At 46.3% G+C, this 10992-nt stretch overlaps 1 protein-coding gene and 1 gene segment (V, D, J or C); both read left to right on the plus strand.

The window, feature by feature from the left end:
• Nucleotides 1-10992, plus strand: part of LOC115277666 — an 869742-nt gene that overhangs the window by 777204 nt on the left and 81546 nt on the right.
• Nucleotides 1-10992, plus strand: part of LOC115277665 (immunoglobulin lambda-1 light chain-like) — a 653789-nt gene that overhangs the window by 587403 nt on the left and 55394 nt on the right. The gene's annotated exons all lie outside the window — the stretch shown is intronic.

Raw genomic sequence — 10992 nt, forward strand, 5'->3', positions numbered from 1 at the left:
ATAACAACGTCCTCTGTCAAATGAGTCTGAACACTAGTATGGTCCTGCTATTCACTGTGGTAACCATACCTACCTTCTCACTGGTGAGGATATGGAACTCCATGTCTTCTAAAAACTCAAGTATCTCATTGACTACCACTTAGGTACCCAATTCAGAGTTCAGTACCTATTGAATATATATGTGCATATCTTATAAATGTATGAATACATATACATATCTACAATCACACAATGCAGACATAATTAGTATATATGTGCACAAATACAATATATTCATATATGTATATGTATGTAGGTATGTATATGTGTAAAAATATATATAATATAAGGGATGTGTGACAGGAATTTGATGTCATGCGGAACACACACACACATGGGTGAGCTGCAGGTAAGCCACAGCGACTCTCAGCTACCAAAGGGCTACCCTTTCAGTTTGCAGGACTCCTCTTGTGAGTCCCCTTGCCAGAAACATAGAGCAATGAGAATTCTAACCAACCAATGCTGCCCCTGAGGTTATAATATGAGAAAATAAAACCTTGAAACTTAAAGACTTGTGAATCACAGACTCTAAGGTCCTCACTGTCCCTGCATCCTCAGACAAACTAGACTGTTCTCCACAGGGACTGACTCCAAACACACTCTTTAGTTCTTGTTCCTTCTTTCCATCCTGACAGCAACTCCAAGGTCACCTCTGCAGAAAGGCTTCCTCCCGCTTCTCACCATACAGCACCTGCCTATCACTTGTCTGATCTCATTGAAGAGATCACACAACATGGCACCTGTTCCCCATCACTATACTTATTAACTGATTGTTTTATGTTATTATCCTAATTGGTCAGAAATTTTTAATGCAATGTATGCACATCTCAAACAGAGGCATGGACACTCAGGTGTTTATTTTTCTCCCACATAAATGAGTCTGAAATCAGATGTGTTTCTCCAAGTACTCACCAATTCCATGAGGTCCCACATCTGCTCACACTCTGTCCCATCATTACTACTATGGAGGCTTTGCTTTGTAATGTTTTTTGACAAGAGACCTCGGATGGCGGCTGCTGCTGCTCCATTTTCACACACATAAAGAGGAAAGGAACTCACTACTCACTACCTATCTGGTCTGTTTTATCATTCACAAGAAGAAAAGTCCCCAAAAAGGACTTCTGCTGACTGACACATTCATGAGCCAGCTCTGGCCCATAAGGTTACTCCAGCTCAAGAGGGACCTGAGAATAGCAATAGTGTGGCTTCTAAATGAATATAGAGACAAGATAGAGGGAGAAGGGTTTGGAGAGAGTCTGTTGCATAACCCAATGTGTCCACTGTGCTGTTCCACACACAGGAAGGTAACTCTCAGCAAGACCTGTGTTCACACTAGTTTCTCAGGACAAAATGTGCTAACCCAAGTGAATCTGAATAAATGATGGTTGGGTAAGTGTTCTCTGTGTCTGTCTTTGGAGTGGTAGCCACCACCACCCTATTTTGTGCACCAGCAGCCAGCACCTGTAAGACACAGTTCCTAAATCTTGTGTCACCTGGTGCCAAGCCCTAGAACCACAGCCATGACCAACCACCACTCCAAAGATATAAGCAGTGATGTCCAGATGGGCCCTGCTTTCTCCTCCTCACATCAGGCGGTTTCTATTTTCATGGATAATTTTACCTCCACCTGCCTGTCTTGAGTCTGGCAGGAGCCCCACAGAGACAGAGATGCTCCCTGGAATCAGTAGTCTAGGGATCAGGGAAACAGGACTGAGCAGTGGATTCTGAATCTCCAGCTGAGCAAAGGATTTCCTGCACCTCCAGCAGCCAGTGTGGAGCGGCCTCCAGAGGGCAGCAGAGATCACCTGGTGAGCCACTTGGACTTGGGAAGAGTCTGGACATCAGTGGCTCTAACATGGAGGGAAGGTAGGTCACCATGAGCTGACACCAGAAGGAAAAGGTGTAGGTTTCTACAGTATCACCTTTGACAGTGACATAAAATTCTGATTTGGTGTCTCTCAAATCTGTCTTCTGTAGAATTTGCCTCTGTCTCAGCATAGGTCCAATTCTTTATGCCTCTGCAGCCCAGCCTGTTCCTGCTAAACTCAGTCAGTACTAAAACTTCCTTAAGCTGGGTCTGTCCCTGGCACTGAGCACACCGTGGAGCTACTAAGGCATGGCATAGATGACCTGCCCCAGGAGTTCTCTTTCAGGACACAATCTTATAGCACCTCAGTGGCTCCCCAAAACTCCATGTGCAGTTGGCAAGGGAGGAATTTGTTCAGGTTCTGAAGTTCCCCAACATAGACCTGGGGTAGGATACAACATTGACCTAAGTTCCTCCAGTCACCTAGAGAGGAAACATTCTGTGATAAGTTCAGAAAACTCAGAACAGATGCCAACTCTGAGCTCTGCTCTGAGGACATCGTCCCAGGAGCTACACCAGGACATGGAGAGAGGTAGAGTTTAGACCACACACTATGGGATCAGAAGGTGAAGCAGAATCCCCTGGGCTGAGAGTAGGTCTGCAGGGGCTGCCCCTCCCATCTCTGTGTCCCACAGGCCTGGGCCCATTTCTCAAACCACAAGGCTCCTCAGCAGTAGCCCCTGAGCCCTGCCTGATTTGCATGACGAGCAGGTGTCTCCGCCAAGGGGATAAGTCAGGCTGAGGAGGATCTCTACCCAGCCTCAGGACTCAGGGAGCAGAATCAAGGCACCTCCACCATGGCCTGGACCCCTTTCCTCCTTGGCCTCCTTGCTTACTGCACAGGTGCTGTGCCCAGGCTCACACCCACCCCATGCCCTGAGGTTCTGGGACAAGCCTGGCCTTGGCACTGAGCTCAGCAAGGGAGTCTCAGTGGGGATAGGATGTTTAAGATCCTGCTGTGGGATGAGGGGTCGGGGGGAGGGGATAACCTCCCACTGTACTCACTGATCTGTGTGAGTCCTGAAGGGCTGCACCTGCCCAGGGAAAGGAGAGTGGGTGGTTTTCATTTGTTCAAAGGTTCCATCTACCAGGCATGGGCCCCAGGAGCTAAGATGACAGCAAGGTAGAAACTGGATCCTAGAGAATCACCAGCACTTAAGCCAGGCAGGTGGGAGTGTTCTACCCCAGGCTGGAAACCTAACTCTCATCCTCTCTCTTGCAGGTTCTGTGGCCTCCTATGTGCTGACTCAGTCCCCATCAGTGTCAGTGAACCTGGGACAGACAGCCAGGATCACATGTGGAGGAAATAACATTGGAAGTAAAAGCATTCAGTGGTACCAGCAGAAGTCAGGCCAGGCCCCTGTTCTGATTATCTACTGGGATAGCAACCGGCCCTCAGGGATCCCTGACCTATTTTCAGGCACCAAGTCAGGAAACACGGCCACCCTGACCATCAGTGGGGCCCAGGCTGAGGACGAGGCTGACTATTACTGTCAATCATATGACAGTAATTATGATCCTCACAGTGACACAGGCAGATGGGGAAGTGAGATACAAACCCCTTCTCTCTGTGTCACATCTCCTCCAGTCTTTGGAAGTCTGTGCACAAAGCAGAGTTGGTCTGGCCCAGGTCCCCAGATCTGAGGTCCCCAGTTGTCCCTCCCACCCAGTCCCCAGGCTGGTTCTGCATAGGGAGGGTCAGAGTGAATATTCAGCAGACAGTACTAGGCTTCCCTGCTTCTCTGGGCCTGGGTGTGAACTGAGAACAAGGACCAGGGTAGAGAAAAGACAAAGGTCGGCTTTTGTCCAGTGCCATTACCTCTGCACTTCCATGTGACAGTCATGGGCTACTGCTCTCACAACTGCCATGGATTAGAGCCCAAAATCTCCCAGCTCACCTGAGGTCCTGAAGCTCTGGTGTCATGTGTGGAGCCCCCTCCACCTGAGTGCAGTGGATGGGTGCAGTAGACAGTGTGGGGACACTCACACCCCCTCATCTGGGCTCACACCCCCCACTACTGCTTGGAGCCTCTGACAGCTCACTGGGGTGCTCCTCATTACCAATGGCTCTTGGTTGAGAGAACTGCCTCCCTCAGTTTATGTCCCTTCTCAGAGAGCTTCAGTTAAATGACCTCCTGAGTCCTAGATGCCAAGGCCCTGCCCCATTTTCACATGTCCTGTAAGGTCCCCACCTTAGAGCTCCCTGCAGGAATGAGACCTCATCTGAGTGGGTCAGTTCTTCTGCTCAGTCTGACCTCCCTCTTCTTCCATATTTCCTGTACATGCACTTCTCCATCTCAGAGTCTTCTGCAAAGAGCCCAATTCAAGATGACCAGTACCCCAAAACAGTCTGCAGGGACCTCAGAAGGTCACTATATACCCACAAAGCTGGCATTTCTCCCCCAAATCCCAAATGTGCATGTCCGATAATCAGACAGATTAGATCATTTCTTGTATTTTTTTATACAAAGATCCAGACACACTAGGTGCTCTGGGTTCTGGCAAACAGTTGGAGAGTCACATCCATCCTGAGGGTGAATGGGGGACATTGGGGCAGTTGCCTCCTCCTACAAAGTGACCTGAAGATACACAACTATGGAGTGAGACATAAAATGAGTGCTGCCTCACTTCTATCCCCCAAATCTTGTACAAGAATCTCTTAGACACACTTTACCCAAAAACATAGAAAATAATTCTATGAAAAACAGTTCAGCCTGTTAATGCTGACACTCAATAACCCACCACAGTCACTCCTCATCCATATGAAATCCACCCACATTCCCACAAACCACAGTCTCCAGTCAAGAGAATGTCAGCAGCCATGCTTCTTCCGTATATGAAAAAACAACCCAGTGAACAATTAGAAACATGCTCAGCCCTTACTCCCAAGAGGATACAAAATACATTTTTCTCTGTTAGGGATATTTATTTTTGTCCCAGATGAGTTGATATCTTATGACTTCAATATTGAGAAATAAAGTTAACTGTTGTTTACACATATGATGTTAGAAGATAATTGGATGCAGCAGGAGAAATAAACAGAAACTTATGATTAATATATATCCGAAACATTCCTACGACATTAGGAAGAAATACATGTTATTTCTATCCTGCTCATTTATTTGACTACCACACCACCCATCCCATATCCCCTTCCCACAGCAAATACCTGAGCTAGTTGTCATCCCAGCCCCAGCCCATTAGTAGGACTAGACCTTCGTTCTGGAAAGTTGGTCCATTATTAGACCTGCTGAGTTAGATTGTGGTGCATTTATGAATGTAATCACAGACCCAGGGAGTATTAGGTGATCTCCTGAATCCATAAACACCCCTGCTTGTCTCAATTCTGCAGTGAAACCCAGCTCCCCCGTGTAGTCACCCAACCAGTGCCCTCCACCCTTGCACGTGATTCACCTCCAGGAGACAAAAACAGACAAAACACACTCTCTGCCACCAGCGCTGTGCAGCCCATGTTCCCTGGGGTCTCACCCCATCCACAGCACACACTCCATGTGGCTGGTTAATGAGTCTACACTTAACCCATTTTGTCCACATCACTACAGGATCTAGACACTGAATCAAGCTCACTTGACCAGAGCAGGACAGCTAAGCCCCTTGCCCAAGTAGGAGATAAGCAGAGGAAGTGAGACTTTTCACAGTGGACTAGACCCCCAAATTGTGAAGTTCAGTGAGCACACAGTTCCCTGAGCAGGAGGGAGGGGGCTACACAAGATGTAGATGCACCTGCAGCAGGTCAGTGTGAAGCCTGGGCATCTGCATGTGGAATAGCTCCCAGGTGGTCTCTGGTGCTTCTAGTCCCAGGACCACACTCTAGGTGGTCTCATTCCTGCTCCCCTGCTGCTCCCACACAGGTGAGAGGCCCACAGGGAGGCACAGTGTGAGGCACAGGTTCCCTGCCCTCCCCCAACCAAGGTCTATAGGGTCAGGACCCTGCACTCACCTGTGTCCACATTGCTCCCTCATCTTAGTGCTAGGACAGTAATCTCTGACTCAGCCTTCCTTTCTTCTTCCAGACCCCTCTCCTCTCCTCTCTTATAGGCTCTCTGCGACCCCTGACCTGGGCTGCCTCCCTTTATGTCAATGGCCCTGGGGAGGCCCTGGGGAGCACCTGCTCCCAGATGCTCTGGAGATAAACTCAAGCATGAACATACCTCTTAGTACCAGGAGAAGCCAAGACAGTTCCCGAGCCGGTTACACATACAGATATAAAGCAACCATCTGAGTCCAAACCTGAGGTTGGAACTTAGGAACATTGCCTCCCTAAGCATGAACAGAAAAGAGGGCCAGGACAAGGCTGACCATTACTATGCCACTTATCACGGCAGTAGGGCTGCCTGGCAATGACTCAAGTGACAGAGAAAGATTGACAGTGGCACACAAATCCTCCTGCCATGGCCAGCCTGCCATTCTCCCCACATCTCTGAGCAACTGCTGGTCCAGCCTTGGTATAGTTGTCCTCACTGGTCCTGGCCCAGCCACTCCTGGGAAGGACACTCTAGGAGGTTTTTTAGAGGAAGCATTCATGAAGGAATCTGAAGACACAATGTGGAGAGTGCTAAGTGAAAAACAGGAAAAAGATTTAAAATTGGACAGAGAATCACCAAGCTGCAGTACACGTTTAGCAATGGAAAATTATGTAATTGTGTCAGAAAAGGAGAAAAAGTAGAGGTGCAGAAATGGAAAAATATTTAAAAGTTGGTGACTAAAATGTTCTAAATGTGATGAAACTCCGGAGGGACAGGTCCATTTTGGTTCTTGATTCCTTTGTCTTTGGAGATGTGTTGAATAGGAAATTGCTGTGGTTAAGGTCAAGGAGGCTGTTTCTATTGGGACCTCATCAAGATAAAAAGCTTCTGCACTGCAAAGGAAACAATCAACAAAAATAATAGGCAACCAACAGAATGGGAAAAGATAGTTGCAAATGACATATCAAATAAAGGGCTAGTATCCAAAATCTACAAGGAATTCACCAAACTCCACACCTGAAAAATGAATAATCCAGTGAAGAAATGGGCAGAAGACATGAACAGATACTTCTCCAGAGAGGACATCCAGATGGCCAACAGACACATGAAATAATGCTCAGCATCACTCAGCATCAGGGAAATACAAATCAAAACCACACTGAGATACCACCTCACACCAGTCAGAGTGGCTAAAATGAACAAATCAGGAGACTATAGATGCTGGCGAGGATGTGGAGAAACAGGCACCCTCCTACACTATTGGTGGCAATGTAAATTTGTGCAGCTGCTCTGGAAAACAGTGTGGAGACTCCTCAAAAAACTATCGATAGAACTCCCCTATGACCCAGAAAGAGCACTGCTAGGGATTTACCCAAGGGATACAGAGGTGCTGATGCATAGGGGCACATGTATCCCAATGTTCATAGCGGCACTTTCTACACTAGCCAAATCATGGAAAGAGCTAAATGTCCATCACCTGATAAATGGATCAAGAAGATGTGATATATATATACAATGGAGTACTATATGACAATGAGAAAGAATGACATATGGCCATTTGTAGGAAAGTGGATGGACCTTGAGGGTGTCATGCTAAGCGAAATAAGTCAGGCAGAGAAGGATAGATACCATATTTTGCATTCATAGGTCTAACAGGAGAGACCTGGCAGGGGACCACGGGGAAAGGTAGAGGGAAAGAGAGCAGAGAAGAGTGAGGGACACAGATCAAGGGGGACTACTGAATACTGAAAACGAACCATGGACTGAAAGGGGAGGGGGAGGGACAGAGGGGGTGATGATCATGGTGGGAGGCACTTGTGGGGAAGAGCACTGGGTGTTATATGGTCACCAATTTGACAATAAACTATTTTTAAAAAAATATGTGCAAAGAACAAGGATTGTCTTATAATTTCTATAATTCATTCAACATGATGCTGAAACCAACTTCCAACTTATAAATGGGATTCTAGACTTAAGAAAATCTTCAATTTTGTAAAATAAAAAAAAAGAAATACCCATACAATCCCTTTCTGTGCATATAAAGGAAATAAAATCTAGTCAGGATGAGACCAGGCTCCTGAATAGTAAAAGTGTAATTTGTAGGATGTGAAATAATATGTCCAGGTCTGAATTAGCAGAATTCAAAATTCATCTGAGCCACCAGCTATGCTAGTATAGATGTCCTCCCACAAAAACTCCAAGAGATGTGGGTTGTAATAAATGTAGCAGTAGTATAGATTGTAGTAACAATTTAAAAAAATTGGTGCACATGTGAACATTAAAGTTAGGAGCAACACCTATTCACACCATGTCCCAATTTCACTAACTGGAATGTGGAAACATCAGTCTGGATTCCTAAATGGACGGAAAAAGCAGTAGCTATAAGATATCACGCAGGTTTCCTAGACCTTTGCAAATGCATTCCAGTTTAGCCTGCACTCTCCTTTGTAACAATAGGCCAGTCCAAAGCATTTCAGTGCTGGAATATAGTCCAGAAATCATGCCTGTCCTGCCTCCATACATCTTGTAAGTAACCTGACTGGGCCAGGATGGGCTGGCAGGAGGTGACAGCTGCCTGAGAAATTGAAAAGTGTTGTAGGAGGGAAGCTTCTGGTCTGAGTCCTCCTTCACCAGCAGCGGGCAACAGAGCTGCATCAAGAGCAATAGGACAGAGGCTGGGGCTGTCCACATGGAGCCTTACAGGGACACCAGGCCTGGGGGTCAGCAGTTGTCCAAGATTCAGTCATCAGAAGAAAGTCGGGATGATTCATCTTATCTCCGCGGGCTGCAGGGACCATGTACTGAGAGAGTCATACACATAGTGTCGCCTGATACACGGATGGCTGTCCTGACACAATTAATGCTTCCCTTGGGAAATGCCAGTGCCCTCACTGTCTACCAGAGCTCCCGGAGGCTGACTCCTCTGTGATGGGCATGTCTAGAGACACCCTGAGCACTCACCTTCAGCCTCTCCTTCTCCACTTCCAGAAAGACTCAGACCTGGGGCTAAAGTTCTTTTGCTCAGGAGCATCTCACACCAATGATCTCTCTCAATGATTCTGATTATAAATTTGGCCCTACTGTTCATTATGGTAACCATACTCATTTGTCATTTGTCATAAAATGGACCTAAGTGGTTCCTGGCCAACCAAGAATGACATCAAGTACAACTCTGTACCTACTTCAAAGTTCTAAGTATATATGTGTGTGTGTGTGTGCGTGTGTGTGTGCATGTGCATATGTATATGCACACACATATATATGCATATATATATAAACATATATACACTTATATATAATATACTTTATACATATATATATATATACAGCAGGGATATATAAATATATATACACATATTCCTAAGTATATTCATATATGTGTACACACAAATATATAATATTAAAAGAGGTGTCACAGAAATTTGGTGTCATGCTGAACACATGTACCCAGCACAGGAGTCAGAAGCTGAGGGAGGATGAAAGATGCAGCCATTGCAATGTGGTCACTGTCATATGTCAACGAAGTGACCCAGCAGATAAGCCTCGATGTCAGCTACAAAAAGGCTGCTGCTTCTCCTCAAATTTTCTGGGGAATTCACACAGGAATCACTCCTGCGATTCAGTAAAAGCGGAAACAAACAGCAAAATAAATTCTGAAAACACACCACTGCAGCCCTGAAATTTTTAACTTAGGAGAAAACATCACTTTGAAATTGAACTAGTTCTGATGCATAGACACCTTAGGTCCACACTGCTCCTTCACCCTCAGAGGAGCAGGAATCTTCCTGCGAGGACTGACTCTGCTGTCCCCAAACACATCCCTGGCACCTGTTCCTTCTTCTCATCCTGACGGCAGCTCCAGCGTCACCTCTGCAGAGAGGCGTCTTCCAACCACCCCACACACAGTACCTGCCTGTCATTTCATCTGATTTCTGTCTTAATTGTCTGCACATTACCTACTACTGAGCTTTTTCTCCCAGTCATTAGTTGACTGATTGATTTGTGGCAATTGATTTGTAATAATATTTCCCTCCTGGTCAAGAATATTTTAATGGAAAACATACACATGATGATCAGACACAGGAGCAAACAAGAGACTGTTTTCTCCTCCAATAACAAGTTCTGGATCAGACAGTGTTTCTCCAGATATTCACCAATCCCATGAAGTCCCAAATCTCACTTTCTGTTCCATCATCACTACTGTGGAGGCTTTGCTTTTCATTCTTGTTGACGACAGACATCAGAATGGCTGCTGCAGCTCCAGCTATAATATTCTCTATATTAAAGAGGAAAGGCACTCCATAAACCTAGTCTGTTTCTTTCCTTCATGAGAGGAAACGTCTCCAGAAAGCATCCCAGACACTGACACTTCTATGGGCATATGCTGGGCCACAGGGTCAGTCCTCTAAGGGACCTCAGAATAGCAATAGTCTGGCTATTGAATGAATATAGAAGTCATGATATAGGTAGAAGGTGGTAGAGACAGTCTGCTGTATCACCAAAGCAAGTGGGTCCATTATGCCACCCACCTATAACATGGAAACTCTGAGACAGGGGCTGTGTTTTCTTCACACTGATTTCCAGGATGAAATGTCTGCTAGACCAAAGTGGGTCTCAGTAAATGTTTGTTGCATAAAGTTTTCATGTCTCTGTCCTTGGAGCAGGAGCCACCACCACCCTATTTTGCTGACCACCTGCCTGGACCAGGAAGAGGCAGGTCTCTGAGTCCCGGGTGCCAAGTCCTGAAACCCCACACATGACCACGCACTCCCCTAAAGATATGTGCTATGAGTCCTCAAGGGGCCCCACCTTCTCAGTTGAGCTGATTAGTATTTTTGTGGAGAACCTGATCCACACCTGCCTGGTCTTGAGGCTGGAAGTATCCACAAAGAGAAAAGCAATTCCTCCCCTGGGGTCAGCAGTCCATGGATCAGGGAATCAGGATCTGAGCAGTGGCTTCTGAATCTCCCCCTGGACAAAGGACTTTCCTCCACCTCCACAACCCCAGTGTGGGGCGGCCAGCAAGAGACAACAGAGATCACCAGGCAAAGCCACTCGACAAGAGGTGAGCTTGGCATCAGGGATTCTTTTTTTTTTTTT

The sequence above is a fragment of the Suricata suricatta genome, chromosome 14 (genome assembly GCF_006229205.1).
Source record: "Suricata suricatta isolate VVHF042 chromosome 14, meerkat_22Aug2017_6uvM2_HiC, whole genome shotgun sequence".
Taxonomy (NCBI): Eukaryota; Metazoa; Chordata; class Mammalia; order Carnivora; family Herpestidae; genus Suricata; species Suricata suricatta.